This window comes from Tupaia chinensis, unplaced genomic scaffold (assembly GCF_000334495.1).
Source record: "Tupaia chinensis unplaced genomic scaffold, TupChi_1.0 Scaffold145456_1, whole genome shotgun sequence".
NCBI lineage: Eukaryota > Metazoa > Chordata > Mammalia > Scandentia > Tupaiidae > Tupaia > Tupaia belangeri.
The window spans coordinates 919278-925277 of NW_006205314.1; the positions used below are offsets into that span (position 1 = coordinate 919278).

General features: G+C 45.0%; 1 pseudogene; it reads right to left on the minus strand.

Annotated features, from left to right (window-relative positions):
* LOC102469311 (E3 ubiquitin-protein ligase RNF14-like) overlaps nt 1–6000 on the minus strand; it is a 64727-nt pseudogene that overhangs the window by 58298 nt on the left and 429 nt on the right.

The window sequence follows — 6000 nt, forward strand, 5'->3', positions numbered from 1 at the left end:
GAAAAAAGCTTAAGGATCATATGCTGGCTCATAAATGCCTCTTCCTGGAAATAGTAAGCAGTACTCATGTTTGCATTTCTTTGTCTAGAACTGTTCACATGGCCCCAAGCTGAAAAGGGCCTAGGGAGAGAGGAGAGCACCAGGAAGACTTGGTGAGCACTACTGACACTGTCTCAGAGATCATGGAGAAAAGCACAGTTTTGAGCAATTTGGGGAGTGCAAGGGACTAGAGTTGCTGGCAGGTTAAATGCCTTATTACGGATTATTGCTGTTATCACAGATGTACTGATGTCAAAAAAGTGAAAGAAAATCATCTGGCCAGGCAGAACTTAACCAAAGGGAGGAGCAGAAAAAAACATGGCTAAGGATACAGGGTACAATAATTAGGAGCCAAAGTGGTGGTGGTGGGGGTGAGGGAGTAGAACCCAAACAGAATTAAGGGCAGATGCAAGACAAGGAGGGCTTAAGGAGTCACATAACAAAGGAGTCTTCCTGGGCCAGCAAGTGGCATGGTGGTTAAGGTGCTGGACTCCCACATTGTCAGCCATGGTTCAGATCCTGGACCACTGGCTTGAAAATCATGCCAGACACATGTGTGTGCATGCCCAAAATCCTGAGAGGAGAGTGAAGAGAAGGGATTGCAGAGTGGCAATCCACCCTTGAGGGTGATTTTGCACCTTCTCTCTCTTTCTCTCTCTCTGATGAGTACACATGCCCTATAGAAAAAAAAAAACTTAAATGTTAAAAAATAAAAAGGAAGGAGTCTCTTCACCAGAGGTACCACATGCAGCCAAATAGGCTGCCCCTTCACCACTCCCAGAGTTACCCATTCACAGTTTGCCCAGGATCCCTGTCTCTCGCACTCTGGGGACAGGACCAGGGATTCCCCAGAAGCTAGCTATCAGCAGCCCCACTGAGGAGCAGGATAGCTAACGGTAGCTGGGACCCTGTGTAGAAACAGAAGTCCATTCATCTGTGCACTAAATGTTCCTTCCTCAGGAGGGTCTCTGCTCCCTGAGTTTGCCCCCCTCTGCTTCACCAAGCTTCTGAAAAAGGTTCTTTTCATATATGGCAGCCTAATTTGCCTGGATTCAGAGAAACAATTAGATAAATAGAAAGGTTCATTCCACATTAGTCCAGGAGAGCTGAGGCCCCCTGGTGCTTAGACGTGGTAGTGACGATAGCCCTTGCAGATCTGAGAAACCTAATAGGGCTGAGGGAGTAAGCAGGATGACGCCCGGAGTAGGAACTTGGGACAGGGAGGCCCTTCTTTCCGAATTTTCCCCACAACAAGTAGGCATTATTATCACCCCCATATTTCAGATGAGAGAGCTCAAGTTCAGAGCTGAGACAGCCTAGGCAGCTGACGATGGAACTCTAACCTGGATCTTGGTTCACAGTAGAACGCGCTTATTGTACCCTATCCTATAGCCGGGAGGGAGACGCTGCAAGGAGCTGCTCCAGTTATTGAAAGGGCTGGCTTCCACAGGCCTGGAGGAGCGGGCAGTAAAGCTGAGCCCTACACAAATCATGGATGCCCAGCAAAAGTGAAGAAAAAAATGTGGAAACTCTGAATAGACATTCAGCAACCCCCCTTTCTGACACTTGCTCAAAATTGTTGGGCGCATACTGCATGCTACAAGCAAAAGTAGGTTTGTGTCTTCACTGTCAGATGGCGTTCCTATGGACTTGGATTTAGACAAAAAAGAAGGCTTTCCTGCCCTCCCAATATCCTCTCTTGGAGAAAGGGTTACCTGTGTGGATGGAGGAGACCTTAGTGGTATATTACAATGTTTGTACCTCAAAATGCATGAATGATTTTGAGTCAAACAAACTCTAATGTGACTTCCTGTATGGAGCAGAATTCCCTCTATCCTGTCCCTGACAGAAGGCCATTCATTCAGCCTTGTACGAATGACTCTGATAACAAGCAAGGAGTCACTCTCTCAAGAAACAGCCGATAGCATGTGTAGCTCTGTCTATCCCAAACACATGCCCCTGCAGGAATTGTGCTAGCTAGCCAGTGTGTGTGTGCACATGAGCAAGCCTGAGGGTGTAACAAGACACCCTGAGAGGCACAGAATTGCTCATGTTACATAGTTTTCGTCAGAAACACTGAAAGCTGAGAGTGAAGAGATAGCAGAAGAAAACGTTTATATAGGAAGTCACTTTTATTATGCTTTCTCTTAGAAAACTCCATATGAGGGGACTTCAAAAAGTTGGTGGAGAATGGAAATAAAGTTTATTTTACTGCAAAAATTAGAAAGTCACAGTTTTTTGCTAACACACATTTTCATGAACTTTTTGGAGACCTCTTGTATAAACACATTGTTCCAGTCTTAGAGTTCGGCCAAAACTAGTATTTCAAGCCCATGGAAAGTGTTTACCTCTTTTGTGGCTCATGAGATGAGGGACACATACTTATAGGGCAAAGCCCTTTCAAATATGGCAAGTGGGAAGACTCCCAGGTGTCAGGTTGCTCTCACAAACACGTTTTACAGTAAATAAATTTTATCAATTGGTAGAGAAATGGGTAGCATCTTAATAAAAATCTTTCATGAAAAATTGAGTAAAAGCTTTCTGAAGTCCAGGGTTGAACTTCCATCCCCTAGCCTCAATCTCTCCTGGTCCTACCATAGGCCAGAGTCTCATGATCTCAAATTAAACCAGTAGCATAGTCTTCCTCATCTCGGATTTTCTACATGTGTAAGAGTAGATTTCTTTTTGTTTATCCTGCCTAGGATTCACTAGGCTATTTGAATCTGTGATTTCAAACGCTCAGCCATCTTCTTCTCCATTTTTCTCTCCCCTCCTGGGATTTCAATTAAATGTGCAGTAAACATGCTCACTCTATTCATTGTGTCTTTTATCCTCCCTTTAAATTTTTCCACATAATTTGTCTCTTTAGACAGAACTGTGGGCAATTTCTGGTAGCCTGTATTCTAACCCCCTTTTTTTTCTTAAAGAATCATTTTTACTCAACTTTATTTATTTATTTATTTATGTATTTTAATGTGACCAGAGAGGAACAAAGTGAAACAGAGAAAGACGGAAAGTGAGAAAGCAAGCCACCAGGTCTGGGACTTGAACCATAGTCAGCCATGTGGGAGTCCAGCGCCCTTATCCTATTATAATATGCTGGTATATTATTGAAAATTTATTTATACAAATTGGCTGGGATATTTTCAAATGCCTGGGGATGTTACTTGTCCAAGGCCACTTTAATCCAAGGTCAGGACTTTTGGCTCCTTGGACTCCCCAGGTGATGGGTATCAAGGCTACAAGGTCATGAAAACGCCAGTTACTTGTGGGCCACTATTATCCCAAAGGAGTGGCTACTCAGATAAAAGTGGCGGGAAAGCATATGAAATCCCCTGCTTGTCTGGGGCCTGAGCTCTGACTTTGGTCCCCTTTGCCACCAAAACCACAGCTCAATTACACAACTCTTTCTTTCATACTCAGCAAATGCCTTCAGGGCATAAAAAAAGCTTCTAGTGTTGGCTTTCCTTCTGCGGATTCTTATCTTTTTTATATTTGTCTCATTATCTTTTTTAAGTTTTATTATTTTACTCATGATAGCAAGCACATGTGCACGAGAGAGAGAAGCACCCTTGACAGGGTCTCTTCATTCTGTGATCCTGTTTTCTCAGCCCTCCAATTCCTCAGGATTTGGGGCACGTGCTCACACCCAGTGTTTTCAGGACTACAGGGGGATCCCAACCCATGGTCTCCATATGATTTCCAGCCACAGCCTAGCCTCAATGTGTCTTAGCTCTTCCTGATGATGATTTCTCTCTGTATTTCATCCAGCTTCTGTAGTTATCGTCACCGTAGCAGAGCAGTTGTGTCCAACAACCCGTAACTGCTCTCCTTGTTCCCAGCTCCCTTCCTTCTAGCTGCTCCCTTACAAAGTAACCAAAAAATTCTTCCAAGGTGCCACTTTGACTGTTTCATCCTCTCACAGAAATCCTTTAAAAGCTTATTTCTGGCACTAACATAAAAGTCAGATACCTCATTTTGGATAATTAGGTCCCCAATTCTCTTTCTTGTTTTGTTTCATAATTTTGGACAACTAGGTCCCCAATTCTCTTTCTTGTTTTGTTTATCAATTAGACAAGCATTTACTGTGCACTGAGTGTATGGCATTCACTGGGCCAGGTTCTTCCTAATCGCTTGCCTCTTTACATCTTGTTTCACCTCCAAATTTACCCCATTCTCCAGTCAAATTGTGTGGCAGAGTGGTGTCAGAATACAGATGGGCTAACTTCTAGGTCAGTGCTTTCTCATACCATGATCCTATATTAAGGTTTAAGTTAATTCAATCTGGACATTTATGTATATTCTAATAAATTAACTAGATGAAGGTTCAACGAGTAGAGATTATGGCAGTATTCTGTATTTCTTGTATTTGGGGATATTTTTGTCTTGCAAATCAGAAATTTCAGTAAAGCATTACCTTTAGGGAGAGCAGACTTGGAGGAAGACACTCTGGGAGGTGAGGTCTAGAAGTGAATTCATCATTGCCACCAACTTTTTGGCGATCTTCATAGTCGCAAGAGCACCTAGGAACAAAACTTGGGGCGTTAAGCTTGTCCTCTCTGACAAATGAGGGATGGGACTACTGTTCGTGGTTTTGATTCCTCAGTGCTGGGAGTATCCCCATGCAAACAAATCTACTTCCACCTGCTGGTGGCTGCCTGAAGTTTCAGTCAAAGCTGGCATGCTGTTCTGGAAGTAGGCAAACCTGGAAGTAGATTTTCTAGTTTTAGCCTCTACTACAAGACCTTCAGCCAATCCTTTTCTTTCTCTGAGCCTGTTTCCCTAAATTGCAATCCAAGTGGTGGACAAAATGACCTGGAATGGCTCTACCATTTTGGGCAAGCAAGGATTGTCTCTACCAGGACATCTGAATGACTAAGGATGATGAGGGAAGGACTAAGAGGCTTAACTGACTTACTCTTCTAGTGACAGTGATGTGTGGTTCCCACCATCCTTTTTTCTCCTGTATCCATGTGGGAAGGGCACCATTTGCTTCAATGGTGGGGGACAGCAAGCAGAAGGGAAAAGAAGGTGCCAGGGTGCTCTGAGGCTTCACCAAGTACTGAGGGAAAGGGGAAGGCAGAGTGTGTTTCTGCATGAGCATCTTGTTAACCATGGGTGAACTGGAAATCCACTGGACTGCAACCTTCCTCACTGGTCTAAGTTAGGAAGTGATGCTCAGGTAACATAACTGAGCTCTATCTGTTGAGTACCCATCTGGTGCAGGGACTCTGGTCAGTCTTCTTTCTGAACTTATTCAGTCATAGACCTAAGATGGGTAGGACAGAGGGGATGCCTTATCCTTTGAGAGCTTCATGTTCCACAGTACCAGAAGAAGTATGAGTCCTCTAGTCAAAATGCCAGGTGTTTCCATATAGGGACCAGAAGTAGATGTATCGGCATGGCCTGGTCCCCAGGGCCTACTCCCTGAACATCCCAAACACTGACCTTTGCCTTCTTTGACCCTCTGTGGTGTCATTTCCTGGCTATGGGACAAAGTAGTATCTCAAGGACTCCGAGGCTGGTAAACCCTTCTAGTTCTCTGAGTTTCCTTACCCAGAACCCAAGCTTGGGGCAAAAAGCACTCTGGGAAACAAGTCTTCAAGCAACTCCTGAAGCCCTGTTCTCCTGAAGCCTAGTTCCCATCTTGATGGAGATGCATGCCTGCTGTGGCCAGAACCCTACCATAAACCCCACTGGATAGCCCCTTCGCCCCACGGAGAGGCGAGGCAAGAGGGGTTATTGAAGATGCGCGGGTTTGGGAATGACCAGCAGTCAGTGAGGTATCTCCTGATCCCTGAGGTGTACAGGCCTTTCGGAGTGCCGATTCTACCAGTCAAATCACCTCACCTCCTTCGTCAAACATGCGAACTCTTGGGCACAAGCTCTTCGGAGAGAAACGGGCAGCAAGCACCTCAGGCCCAGCCCTCCGGAAGCTGCTCGCCCCCGCCTGGCCCCGCC